Source organism: Tursiops truncatus, chromosome 6 (genome assembly GCF_011762595.2).
Source record: "Tursiops truncatus isolate mTurTru1 chromosome 6, mTurTru1.mat.Y, whole genome shotgun sequence".
Lineage (NCBI taxonomy): Eukaryota > Metazoa > Chordata > Mammalia > Artiodactyla > Delphinidae > Tursiops > Tursiops truncatus.
This window is the reverse complement of record NC_047039.1, coordinates 80961605-80976174: the sequence shown is the minus strand read 5'-3', so window position 1 is coordinate 80976174 and position 14570 is coordinate 80961605. Positions and strand designations below refer to the sequence as shown.

The 14570-nt window shown below is 47.2% G+C and overlaps 1 long non-coding RNA gene across 1 annotated transcript in view; it reads right to left on the bottom strand.

The window, feature by feature from the left end:
- LOC141278892 (uncharacterized) overlaps nt 1-10271 on the bottom strand; it is a 40938-nt gene extending 30667 nt beyond the window's left edge. Inside the window, exon 1 of the long non-coding RNA XR_012332292.1 lies at nt 10144-10271. This is a non-coding gene — a long non-coding RNA (uncharacterized lncRNA). The remainder of the gene's footprint in view (nt 1-10143) is intronic.
- Nucleotides 10272-14570: the final 4299 nt, after the last annotated feature.

The window sequence follows — 14570 nt, the reverse complement described above, 5'->3', positions numbered from 1 at the left end:
ATAGGCAGAACACTCTATGACATAAATCACAGCAAGATCCTTTTTGACCCACCTCCTAGAGAAATGGAAATAAAAACAAAAATAAACAAATGGGACCTAATGAAACTTAAAAGCTTTTGCACAGCAAAGGAAACCATAAACAAGACCAAAAGACAACCCTCAGAATGGGAGAAAATATTTGCAAATGAAGCAATTGACAAAGGATTAATCTCCAAAATTTATAAGCAGCTCAATAACAAAAAAAAAACAACCCAATCCAAAAATGGGCAGAAGACCTAAATAGACATTTTTCCAAAGAAGATATACAGACTGCCAAAAAAACCATGAAAGAATGCTCAACATCATTAATCATTAGAGAAATGTAAATCAAAACTACAATGAGATATCATCTCACACCAGTCAGAATGGTCATCATCAAAAAATCTAGAAACAATAAATGCTGGAGAGGGTATGCAGAAAAGGGAACACTCTTGCACTGCTGGTGGGAATGTGAATTGGTACAGCCACTATGGAGAACAGTATGGAGGTTCCTTAAAAAACTACAAATACAACTACCATATGACCCAGCAATCCCACTACTGGGCATATACACCGAGAAAACCATAATTCAAAAAGAGTCATGTACCAAAATGTTCATTGCAGCTCTGTTTACAATAGCCCGGAGATGGAAACAACCTAAGTGTCCATCATCGGATGAATGGATAAAGAAGATGTGGCACATATATACAATGGAATATTACTCAGCCATAAAAAGAAACGAAATTGAGCTATTTGTAATGAGGTGGATAGACCTAGAGTCTGTCATACAGAGTGAAGTAATAAGTCAGAAAGAGAAAGACAAATACCGTATGCTAATACATATATATGGAATTTAAGAAAAAAAAATGTCATGAAGAACCTAGGGGTAAGACAGGAATAAAGACACAGACCTACTAGAGAATGGACTTGAGGATATTGGGAGGGGGAAGGGTAAGCTGTGACAAAGCGAGAGAGAGGCATGGACATATATACACTACCAAACGTAAGGTAGATAGCTAGTGGGAAGCAGCCGCATAGCACAGGGAGATCAGCTCGGTGCTTTGTGACCGCCTGGAGGGGTGGGATAGGGAGGGTGGGAGGGAGGGAGACGCAAGAGGGAAGAGATATGGGAACATATGTATATGTATAACTGATTCACTTTGTTATAAAGCAGAAACTAACACACCATTGTAAAGCAATTATACTCCAATAAAGATGTAAAAAACAAAAAAAGGATCCCATGGTGGGAGGGACAGGAAATACCCCTCGGGGAGGGGGCCCTATGCTCTGCTAACAGACTATATTCCCTAACTTCTTGGGGCAGCAGCAGCCATGGCACAAAAGTAGGGAAGGGAGCAGTTTATCCCAGAAGACAGGCGGAGGGGACCTTGCCAAAGTCCCAGCAAAATCCCTTAGCTGTCCAGCTTAGCACAGGCATCAGCAAAGGGACCCAACACATAGATCTGCCCTCTGCGACTTAGTTTCCCCATCTGTATAATAATGAGGGAGCTGGCTCTTCCAGCTATTATGTTCTGGGATCTGGAGTCTAGACCTGGTTGGCAAACTATAGCCTGCAGACCAAATCAAGCCCATAGCTGTTTCTGCATGGCCTGTGAGCTAAGAATTGTTTTCACATTTTTAAAGGGCTGTAAAAAAAGAAAGAAAATCACAAGGAAGGCTATGTGACAGAGACTGTATATGGCCTGAAAGACCTTAAATAAACTATCTAGCCCTTTACAGAAAGGTTGCTGACTTCTGCATTAGATTATGTTGGATCTGTGCTCCTTCCCCATTAGAGTTCATAGAACTCTCTGGAACTCTGTGGGATAAGTAGGATTTCTCACAGCTGTGCAATCCATCTTTAATTCTCTCTCCTCCACTGTCCTGTGGCTCCAAGGCACTCCTAGACCCTAGCATGTAGCAGATCTTTAGTCTGAATGAATGAAGTCTATGCTTTTGCATCCTTGTAGCCTATATGCACACTACTCAGGCTGAAAAATTACTCCTGCATAATGGAGACTGTAACCATAGGCTTATATTATCCAATTAACCACCACTAAGGGCTTTACTAGTATTCCACACTAGGCTGGTGCTCAGGGCTGGCTCTGTCCACCAAAGCTCACAGTCCAATAAGAAAAATCAGACAAGTAACGATAATACAAGCTAGACCATGCAGAAAGGTAGAGAAAGTGAAATGCACACACAAAAGAAGGAAGCAATTAAATCTGAACAGAATTAACATGCCACTAGATAAATGGGCAAAACCAGGAAAACACAGTTCACAAAAGGGAATATACTCTAATAAAACAAATATATGAGAAAATCTTCAGCCTTACCAGTAGCCAGAAAAATGCTAATAAAAATTACAGAGATATATTTTTATGATTATTAGAATAGTAAAAATTCTATTTCAAGTCATGATGCCCAATGTTCTCAATGGTACAATGAAAAGGCTCTCTCACACAATGAGAGTGAGTTGAATAACTCTTTGAAATCAATTTGGTAATAATATCATATATAAAAATTACGAACTTTGTGATCCAGTCATCCCACTTTTAAGAACTGGACCAAAGAAAATAATTCAAAATCAGGAAAAGTTTATATGCTAATACATGCAATGACTGCTATAGCAGTTATTTGGAGGCAATATAAAATCTCACCATGGGATTCTCTTCCCAGGATCCCTTTTCTACACCAGCTACCGGGTTATTCAAGGATGACCCACATTAGTAGAATGTGACCCTGCCCCTAACTACACAAAAGGAGTCTGCTCCTAAGAAAGAGGGACCAGTCTCTGAGGGGTGGCTGAATTATCACATGTAAAGCTTGGGCATGGTGTGTGGGTGTTCTCTGCCACGTGGACAGGAAAATCAGAGGAAGATCAGCTGGGAAAGAAGGAAGGAATGAAGTTGACACAGACACAGGATAATACCTTATGGCATTTGCATCCCTGTTCTGGGGGTCCCCAGGCATTTGCATCCCTGTTCTGGGTGTGTTACTAATCTTTTGGTTCTAAGTAACAGAAACTCAACCTAAATAAGCTTCAACAGAAAGGGAATCTTTATGCAGATGATACTGGAACATCTCACAGAAGCCAAGGGTAGGCTTCTGGCTGCTTTTCTTAAAGTTAAGAAAAAATTCTGAGTGAGGAGATGAGTCATAAACCAAAACACCTGTGATACTAAGTGAAATAATACCTGTTGTCCAGACAGAGGGCAGATATAGGGTCATGGAACCCAAAGGAAGGATATTTTTATTACCTCCACTGGAAAGATCAGAGAAAAAGCCATGAAGGACACAACATTTGAAATGGGCTTTCAGCAATGAGAACAAGGAGCAAGGTATCCAGACAAAGAGGGAACTGAAATGGAGAGAAAGAGAAACAAAAGCTTGGAGGTGGAAGGGCACGCATGTTTGGGGAAAGATGAGCCATTCTCTCATCTTTCCCTAAACATGGTAAGAGCAGAAGGACAGAGTGAAGATCAGTAGGAAATCAGGTTACACTGCAGAGGTTTTAAAGTAGCCACCTTCGGGCCACATTGGCCTAGTTGTTTTTTATTCAGTCAACATAGTGATCACACCTTTCTAAATTAGTTGCTATGCCTTTCATCTCTAACCCTACTCCTAAATTCTGCATTGTGATGCCAGACATGGGACTCTGTTGTTGTTGGGTTTGACCAGTTGGCGCCTTCTTAGCCTCTGCCAATAGGGGGCACTAGAGGGAGACCACAAGGTAAAGGAGAGGCGGAAACACACACTGCAGGTGGGAGTATTTGTTGATTTGGCTTTAACTTATGGGGTTGACTGTTCACATACTATATGATCCAGCAGTCCCACTCCAAGATATGTCTTTGAGAAACTCTTCCATTCACACTGGGAGACATGTCCAAGAATGGTCATAGCAGCATTATTCATCAGAGCAAAATACTAGAAGCAAACTAAATGTCCAGCAGCAAAAGAACAGATCAATAATATGTGGCATTCCACACAATGAAATATTATACAGTGGGGAAAATGAATTAACTATAGCTACATGCATCAACACAGATGGATTTTAGAAAAAAACATTGGGTTTAAAAAAGAATACACAAGGGCTTCCCTGGTGGCGCAGTGGTTGAGAGTCCGCCTGCGGATGCAGGGGACATGGGTTCGTGCCCCGGTTCTGGGAGGATCCCACATGCCGCGGAGCGGCTGGGCCCACGGGCCATGGCCGCTGAGCCTGCGCGTCCGGAGCCTGTGCTCTGCAACGGGAGAGGCCACAGCAGTGAGAGGCCCGTGTACTGCCAAAAAAAAAAAGTATAAAAAAAAAAAAAAGAATGCACAGAAGATAATATAGATTATAATACTACTTGAAGTTCAGATGCTGGCAAAAGTAAATAACATATGGCTTTGGGATCTATACATGTGTGCTAAAACTATTACAAAATAGGAAGGAAATGACAAACAACGAAATCTGGGTCGTGGTCACCCCTGGGGGAAGCAAGGAGATAAGATAGGGAAGATGCACCCAGACACATGCAAGAATGCCAGGAAAATTCTAGTTCCAAAGGTGGGTGGTGGGTCACAGGTGCTAATTTTACCATTATGCTTTTCCATGAGTAAATACATCACAAATATCTGTGTGTGTATAGACATATATGCATATACATATAATTACATAATAAACACCTTGAAAAAATTCAATCACAAACTAGCTTGTGACCAACAAGTAGTATCCATAGGTGGTCCCTGTGGGCTCTGCCCACAAACATGGGCTCTGCCCCCTGCTGAGGGCCAGGAGTGGATGGAAGATGGTGGGCTGGACCCTGGCCAGCACCACGTCCAGGCATCCCACCTGTCTGCTGCATCCACAGGCATGGCCACTCCTGAGGGGAGCAGGGAAAGCCCTGGCCTAGAAGTCTGGGCCCCTGGGTTTCCAGCTCTGCCTCTAATTACTGGGTGACTTTGGTCCGGCCCCCCTACCCAGCCTTAGTTTCCCCATTTGTTCAATGGGTGGTCAGAGCAGGTGCTTGCTCAGAGCCTTTGTTCTTAGTGTTATTGACTGACCTGGTTTCTTGATGGCAAGATCTGCTGGGAACTTGACAGTCCTGCCATAATGACCTGGGGGACTTTGAGCAAGTTACTTGACTTCTCTCTGCTTAGTTTCCTCAAGTGTTACATGAGGATGGAACTAGTATCTGTCTCATAGGGTTTTTGTGAGGATTGAAGGAAATGAAACTTGTAAAGTATCTAGCACATAATCTAGAAAGAGGGAGTTCCTAATAGATGACAGCCATGGTGAGGAAGACCAAGCAGCCAGGTAACCACACCACGCCTTAGAGGGTGTCTTCCCACATTGCCTCACTCCAGGAAGTAACACCCGGCCAGGCTATCTCCAGCTTTAGCTTTAGCCATAGCTGAAACTGATCACATCACTCTTGCCTTCTCTTTATTACCTCCTCAGCCTGGCATCCAATCCCCTCCAAAGCCAAACCCCAACCTCCTGCCCTGACTTCTCCCTCATGTCACCCTATAATGTGGCTCATTCTTTGGATGCTCCCTCTGGCTCCTGCACCACTCCCATCCCCTATCTAGGACATCATTTTCCCAACCCTGTCTCTCCTGGGCCAAAATTCTCTTCCATTGAGGTTCAGTAGGAATGGGCCCTCTTCCAGGGAGCCTTCTCTGATTTCGGCAGCTAGGGATATAACCACGCCCTTGTCCCACACCCTCGACCCCTCACACCCACCCCAGCTTTTTGTCCCTGTCTCAGGACTACAAGCTCTGCACCCCAGCATCGCAGCTGTTTGTGTCTGCCCCAGCTGACAGAGAGGCCCTGGAGAGCATGGCTTCATCTGACAGTGTCTGATTGTAGTCTGCTACACCGGCGTGGATTATGGCTTCACTTCAAAAGGAGAGTGCTAGTCCTATTCACGGCCCTTGTGGATAAGAGGCCTGAGGTTTGCTCCACAGCTCACAGGGCACAGGGACTATTTCATACTTTCTATAGTAAAGCCATTTGCCCACACATGTCCATGGTCGACAAGAAGTCCCTCCACCTCCCTTGGATGGTACAAGAAGCCCCCAGGTTTACACAGTCCAGGTCTTGGGGCCACTGCCCCTCATGGTCACAGCTGCCTATGTTCTTGCTCAGACCTGTACGGCCATCCAAAATCAGGTCACTCTGCTGGTCATTCTACTCCCTTCTGCCCCAAGAAATGCCATCAGGGTTGGGAGACAGTCTCTGCTGAGGCTCCTGGGGTTCCTGGGCTCCCATGCAGTCACCCCCACCCCAGGCCACTCCCCCAGGAGCCACACTGTGGTGAGGTTCAGGCCTCCCCATGCAATTAGGAACCCACCACCCCCCAGGGTAGAGAATGGGGAGGGAAAACAGGCAGGCAGTGTATCCTAGGGTTGCGCACTCCTTTTTCCAACCCCCAGAGCACAAAGCCTCACACCCTCTCCTCAGACCCCCTGGGGTCACCATCCCCATTCAAGGAGAGCCTCGGTTAACCTCCACGAGGCCAATTCTCTACTCTGGCCAGAAGACACCAGAAAACCTGCTTCCTTCCCCAGTGAATGGTTAAACAAAAGGCCCAGACCTTTGGAAAAACAGACAGGTTCCACCCTGGGTAGAGATATCAGGGCTATGGTAAAGCCTGGGGAGAAAATGCTTTTGTTCCTTCTGCAAAGCCTACAATAGTCAACAAAACAAGACACCAATTAATTTCTCAATAATTCTGTCTGTTGCACAGCCAGTGTTAGCCAAAATCCAATCTAGCCTACTTTAAAAGAATAATTCTTATCTGCCCCATCCCATAAAATACAAGCTAAAAGGAGAGAAAGCTGCAGACAGCAGGTAAGTAATGATCTTCAGAGTGGCAGGAAAAAGACTGTCTCCTCTGTGAGAGAGTTGTTGAAATGCATCCTGGTTCCCTCTGAGCTCTGTGGTTGGCTGAGGAATGAGCCCAGAGATAACCAGGCCCTCATCCTGGAACCTGGGAATGTCACCTGATATGGCAAAGGGGCTTCACAGATATGATTACGTTAAGGGTGTTGAGTTGGGGAGATTATCCTGGATTATCTAGGTGGGCTCTAAATGTGATCACAAGGAAGCTTGTAAGAGGGAAGCAGAGGGAGATTTACATGGACCAGGAAAATGCAATGTGACCTCAGAGGGAGAGTTTGGAGTGATGCAGCCACAAGCCAAGAAACGCCCACAGCCACTAGAAGCTGGAAGAGGCAAGGAAATGGAGCATCCCCTGGAGCGTCCTGAGGGAATGGTAGTTAGCCTGATAAGATTCAATTCAGACTTCTGACCTCTAGAACTCCAAGAGTATAAATTTCTGTTTCTTAAGCTACTAAGTTTGAGGTAATTTGTTAGAGCAGCCACAGGAAACTAAGACAAGCCCTGACTGCCAGAAACCTGACCTCAGTGACAGCAACTTTCTTAGCCTCGGAGGGCTGGATAATTAGTTTCCCTTGACTTATCTATAGGGGATAAAGAATGTGCATCTAGGAAGAAGAAGGGAAGTGAAACTGAATAGGTAAACTGAGGCCAGATCATGAAAGACCTTAAATGACAAGCTAAAGACTATGGTCCTTACCCTGAAGATTGTGGGAAGCCATAGGTTTGCAATAGGGAAATGATATGAATAGTTTTTTTTAAAATACACCTCAGTTCAGTAGAGAAGGAAATGAGAGGCACAAAACCATATGCCAGGGTACAGGAAACAGGTGACTGCAATAACACAGGGAAGAGATGAGGATGAATGGAGCCTGGAAGAGAGGTCAGGTGGAGGAATGCCCGCAAAGGCCTTAAATCTGGCAGAGAAAGTGAAGAGAAGGTATGCAGGACAGCAGGTAATTTCCAAAAAGGACAATGCAGGTTCCGTCTTATTTAGATGACATATACAGGAAAAGGAAGCCATTTGATCACACCTTTCTGGATATGTTTTTAAATGGCAAAAGCCAACCAAAATAATTCACTTAAAAAGAGAAACTTTTAAATTCCAAGAAGACCAGCGCAATTCTGACTGATCCAACAATCAGGGAAAGCCAGCTTGCACACTTCACTTTTGACCCAAATTTTGAAGAGCATCCAGCTGCATTTCACATGGGCCTCGTGTGATCAACCCAGGCACGCAGATGTGGGGCTTTTACAAGGGAAGCGGCTGGGGAAGGAGGAAGATCCTTCAGGCTGGGATGCAGGAGCTCATGGGTTCAGTCCTGGCTTTGCCACTGGCTGTGTGGCTTCAGGCAAGTCCTTGCCCCTCTCTGGGCCTGTCTCCCCCTAGTCAGCAGTGTTAAAACTGGGTGGCAGAGCTCTCGAATTCTGAAGAGGCACCCAGCAGCCATACAGTCCTGGGAACTGTAGGGAGAGGGTAGGAGTCCCTATCGTGCCCTGAGGAGGGCTGGCCATATGTTGTCTTCCTTTAGCTGACATTTATTGACTACTCGCTATTTGCCAAGCACTGTTCTAAGGCCCTACTTATAGTATGTGTTTGGCATATGAGGAAACTGAGGCACAGAGAGATGAAATGGCTTGTTCAAGGCTGCAGAGCTGAGAGAGGACAGACCTGGGATATGAACACACATAGTCTGGCTCCAGGGCCTGTGGTTTCAGAGGCCTGTTTCATGTGCCAGGTTATGTGCTCTCCCTCCTCTGTGCTCACAGAGCCCCAGGTTGTCCTCCATCTCACCCCTCTAGCACACTGTCCACTTAGCCCTTCCCAGTCACACTGGGAGCACTTTGAGGATCAGGACTGAGTCAGGTTTATCTCTGTCCCTCCACAGCACTGCCTGGCCACGGGCTTGGCTCTTGCTGACTGTTACTGAGGGGCTATCGAATGAAGCTTTAAATGGAGTCAGAGGGAGCCCAGCAATGAAGTGGGTTCTCTGCCCACTCACTGGGCACTGCCTCTGTACCAAACCCCTGTACTGGTGCTGTGGATGAAGAGAGGAATCCAACAGGCCCCTGACCTCCGGAAGCCCAGCCTGGCCAAGTAGACAGATCTGGAAGCTGATAACGAAACCCTGTATGCTACTGTCTAGTGTCACCCAGACAAACCCCACTGCACTGGGGATATAATAACAGGATCAATGAAATCTGCCTATGCCCCTGACAGCCACCACACCCAGCCCCGGACTTGGAGCCTGGCTGGCCATGGGGGAGGGCAGGCAGAGGGCGACACCGGCAGGCCAGCCCCCCTTCCTCTGCCGCAGAAGGCCCTTCCTTCCCTCATTCAGCCAGACATGATCAAGCAGTGCCGGGGCAGGCCCTGGAGGGCACAGACAAGATGGATCAGACACATTCCCTGCCCTTAGGGATTTCACAGGCCAGTGGGCATGGTGAGCTGCGTACACATAACTGTCCCACTAACACACAAGACTCAGACACTGGCAAAGCACCTCCAGATGCCAGGCTGGAGAGACAGATTCATGGATCACAACTGCTAAACACACATTTAACCAAACCTTGATTTTACAGGTACAGAAATTGTGTGCCAAAGTAGGGAGGGGGCTTGCCCACGGTCACACAGAGACCAGTGGCAGAAGCAGGACAGGAACCCAAGCATTCTCTCCCTCTTCACACCCCACTCCTTTCCCCAGTTTGGAAGGTAGAAATCTTCCCCAAATCTCAGCAACTGCTCTCCCAGTAGTTGCTGAGATCTGGGGAGCAACAGACAAAAGAACTCCATGCTCCCATTCCCGACACCCACCCCCCCAGGCCCACATGAACAGCAGCCACAGCCCTGGTGCAGCCACTGCTCTCACACTCATCCTAGACCAGGGCCTGCCTGGGGACCTGGCCCCTGACCTTCACATCTGCTCCCAGAGCCCCAGGACCTTGTCACCTGCTGAGGCACTTCTGTCCAGTGCGGGAATCTCCGGGAAGGGGAGGAGGAGGAGGTGGGAGCTCCCACTTGCTGAGCACCTACTAGGTGCTGGGATAGGGCTAAGACCTTCCCGCGTATTGTCTCCATTCATCCTCACGACTCTCGTCTAGGTGGGTAGGATGACCCCGTCTTTCAGATAAGGAGACTCAGGCTCCAAGAGGGGCTGCAGCGGTCACCGGTGGCCAGTCACAAAGCTCTGCAAGCAAGAAGGGGACTCGGCATCACCCTAAAGACCTGAAGGACCCACCGTCCATTTGTGAACACCATTTCCTGTAGCTTTGTTCCCTCAGTCACGGCTGTGCTTCCTTCTACAAATGCAGGACTACAGGTTCACAAAGCATGCTCTCATCAGGCGTCTCTCTGAGCCCCAAGGTCCTATGAAGGAGGAGTGGGGAAGTCAGCCTCCCGTTTCACAGACGAGGAAGCTGGGGCCCAAGAGCCAACAGGTGGTCAAGCTGACCCAGGTCTCCCTGGCCAGAGTTCTCTGAGAAGCCTAGACCCAAAGTTAGTTTTTGCCAGGAATTATTTTGGGGTTCATTGTGATCCTGGGTTGAGATGGCAAGAAAGGAGAAAGCTGCTAATAGCTTTTCATCAAGGAGGAGAGGTAGTACGGGCATGAAGCAGGGTTCAGGGTAGGTCAAGGATTCCAGACAGAGACACATAGTCTGGGTCCCTCAGCCCTGACTCACACTATTGGTCAGACCCAGTCGTTCAGGACCATGGGTGTCCCCAGATGGAGTCGGTATCGTCACCTAAACAGGCCTCATTCTCAGGCCCCATTCTCAACCCCCTTTATAGTACAAGTAGATGCTATAATGGGTTGCAGAGGGCTGGGCACAAGCCGATACTGGGAGAGTCTTGTCAGTATGTTGAGGCAACAAAAGGGGCTCCTAGAGGTAGTGTGTGTGGTTGGCAGGAACATGGGCTCTGGAAGCAGATGGAATGTAACCTCAGGTAAGGGGCATAGCACCCAAGAACCTCAGTTTCCTCATCTGTAAGATGGGGATGATAGGTACCACCTCCAAAAGGCTGTGAGGACTGATGAGTTAATGCACGTAAAGCACTGAGCATGGTGCCTGGTGAGGAGGGAGAACTCAGAGGACAAGAGCTGCTGGGAGTAGTAACAGCACCATGAGTGGTATCAAGAGTGGTGTCCCGGAATGGATAAAGGCCACAGGTTTCGGACTGGGTCTGCAGGGCCTTGGGGCTCTGAGGAGTTACCGCAGAGCTCAGGGGCCACTAGACATGGTGGAATCAGGAAGGGCTGTGCCTAGCAGGGAGCAGAGCCTGGGGCAATTCAACTAATACAGAGGCTACCTTATCAAGTATGTAAATAATATAAAAAGTAGGTGCTTGATGGTGTGAACCTTAGTATAGTACAGTCAGCAGTGTCTCATGGCACCCTGCCTTTCCCCCCATGCAATGCAAGGGGTCTAGGGATGTAGGGAATTGCCAAATGTTTTTGCTCATTCCCTGTTCCCAGTACCTAGCACAGAGCCAGCCACCTAGTAGGTCCTCAATAATTTTTGTTGGATGAAAGAAAATTCAGGCATGGCTCTGACTCCAGTCAAAGGAGAGCCTTTTTTTTTTTTTTTTTTGGCCGCACTGCACTGCATGCGGGATCTTAGTACCCTGACGAGGGATCGAACCCGTGCCCCCTGCAGTGGAAGCGCAGAGTCTTAACTACTGGACCGCCAGGGAAGTCCGAACTTCTCTCTTCTGTTTTACATAATAGGCTTCAATGTAGATTTTCCTTTGAATGAAAAAGGGTTTTTAAAAAAATAAAATTGAAATCCAATGATGTAGTTCATGCTCCTCCTTTTACAGAAAGTCGGAAGGACTTGCCCAAAGGCACACAGCTCAGCAGCTCGGTCAGAGTTCCCACAGACTCAGGCTTTCTCCTCCACCCTGCTAGGTCATCTTCCAGGATGCTGAAGCTATGGGCCCAAGAGCAGGACTGGGCTGGGCACTGCTGGAGATGAAGCCTCTGGGTGCCTGGTGCCAGGAGTGCAGGGAGGGTGAGGATTTTCCAATCACTCCCATCGCTGGAAATGGACCTTGAGTGCAGTCAGAGATGGCATCCAAGATTTATGCACCAGGATGTTTATCATCATGTTATTTATAATATCGAAAAATTGGAAACGACCTAGAAACAGTTTAATAAATTATGCCACAACCTTTCAGTGGAATATAATGCAGCTATCTAAATTCATCTCTTTGGAGACTGTTAAATGATAAGTTAGAATCAAGGCAAGATTCAAACCTCTTAAGGCTGACACCAATTTTTAAAAATACATATATACCAAAAAAAAAAAAAGGCTGTTGGAAATATATCCTAATGTTAAGAATGGTTATTTCTGGAGAGGTTGGAAGGGGGTGGTTAATAGGTGATTTTTTTTTCTCCTACATATTTTTCTGTATTTTCCAAATTTTCTACAATAAGCTTTAGAATCAGAAAGGGAAAAAAATTAAGATTCCCTGACCAGGGCCAGGTCCCCCTAAGAGGGTCAAGTCTCACTCATCCTTTGATCCAGTGAATATTCACTCAACATCTTGTTTCAGGCCCTTGTGTCTCCAGACATTGGAAATGTCTCAGCTTAAAGGCATACAAATGTCATTTTTAATCAATTTCATGAGTCAGTCACCATACATTAATAGGCTGTCTCTTAATTGCTCAACCAACAATTAGAGATTCTGAAAATGATGTAGTGCGTATTTTGCATTTAGGAAAGCAATTTGAATGTTCAAGCTTTAAAGCTCCAAAAGATAGTATTTGTGCCTTTTGCACACTGTAGACTGCTCTTTATCTTCTAAGAAGGAATCATGACAACTCTCTCCCCTGCATAGACTGAAGGTTCTTTTTTCTTCCACCTGATCTTATCACTGGTGCTAAAAGTCCCTGGTATACTGTGTGATTTTGAACCAGTCCCTTGACCTTTCTGGACTTTAGCGTCCCCTTCTGTAAGGGCTTTTCCAGCAGGAGATTCTTAGCTTCTCTGTTTCTTTGGCGGTAGGCAGCTTCCAGTGTCAAAATTAAGAGTTTCAGCCTCCAGACCCCTTGACTGCATCCTTACAAGATACCCCTCAAATTCTGGGCTGTTGATTTCCATATCCAGACTTCCAGGCATTTCAGAGAAGAAGTGGCATCCTTCAGGGGTGATGCTAAGATAAAATCAGCATCCTAAATGTGCAAATCATTCTGATCTAAATCTTTGTGGGCTCCCAGTGCCTCATTAAACATCCAAGGCCCCCAGGCTCTGAATCACAGCTCCTCTTCCCTCGCAGCCCTTCAAGAGGACTTCTGATTACCCCATAAATTACATGGTGTCAGAGGGTACCTGCAGGCTCTTCATCTTGCAATCCAGCCACCAACGTTTTTATGGGATATGGATCCTGCCAGGCTCCTACTCTCCTCCATCCCCATGGTTACCAGGGAGGGCCCAGCAGAACGTCTTTCTTGGACATTCACTGGCTCACTCTCCACTGATGTCTCTCCCCTCCCAGGAATGCATTAAATCCTCTGGAATGGAGAGTTCTTTCTACCAGAAGCCTTTGTTCTCAGCTCTCCTGCCAAAATGAAGTCTAGGTGGCCCATGGATCCTGCTGCCTCAGTGAAACTGACTGACTTTCCAAACACTCTTACCCCTCTTAGGAGCTCAAAGGGGCTTTCCCAGTGGCCAGACCCCAAATAGTAGCCATAGTGACCAGCCAGCCAAGCACCAAAATGATGGAGCCATAAAAACATCAGGTCAGGGAAGCTGTAAAAACATCAAATGTAAAGAAGGTCAACACCCTCTCAGCTCACACCCTAGGCTCAAAATCTCTGTCTCTCAGCTCCAAGGGGCTTGCCTTTGATTCCCGTGTCTGGAATGCCTCCATCTCACCCCTCTGGCCACTTAGGTCCATCGCCCACCGTGTTAACTTGGGTTTTCCCAGATGTTGCACATGAGACAAGCATTCAGGCGTTAATATATATTTGGGAGGTGAGCTCAGGAAGCACCTACTGGAGGCAGGGAAGGGAAGGCAGTCAATAAGGCGGCGTGGTCCAGCCTCAACCCACTGGGGAGCCTGGGGGTCAGAGTTCTCCATCCCCCTCGGTCATTGGTTGGAGGCTGCTGGGGAGGACACTTAGTTCTCTGGCACTTCTGACCTGCCATGGGCTCTGGCCAGCAGGATAAGCCCCTGGGAAAAGAGATGCAGATGCTAACACTGGAAATCAGGTGTTCATCACAATGGGAAGGGCAAAGGAATCATCTCCTACAGCTTCTTAGACACTTGGCAAGCAGCTTATCTCCCCTGGGAAGCTGTTCTGGCTACCACATCCTGTACCGAGTTAGGCCAACTTGATCCCCTTTCGTAACCTTGCCTCCATTCGGGGGAAGAGGGAATGTGTGGACACTGGGCCCCAGGGAAGAAAGTGAGTGCCCTAACAGCCAGTGGCTATGAGGATAGGACCCACCTGCTAATATCACCAGGTATGACGGTCCTTCTCCAACCTGATGCCCCTCCATTCCCAAGGTGATACATTTGTTCTCGCAAGAAAATTTGGGGAACCCAGATGCTTGATGATGCATCTCTAGTGGCGGCCTTCCCTTCCCTGCCTTCCCTTCTCAGTCTCCTACTACTTGCACTCAGGTCTACCTCTGGGGAAACCAAACAAAGGTAGCAGGCAAT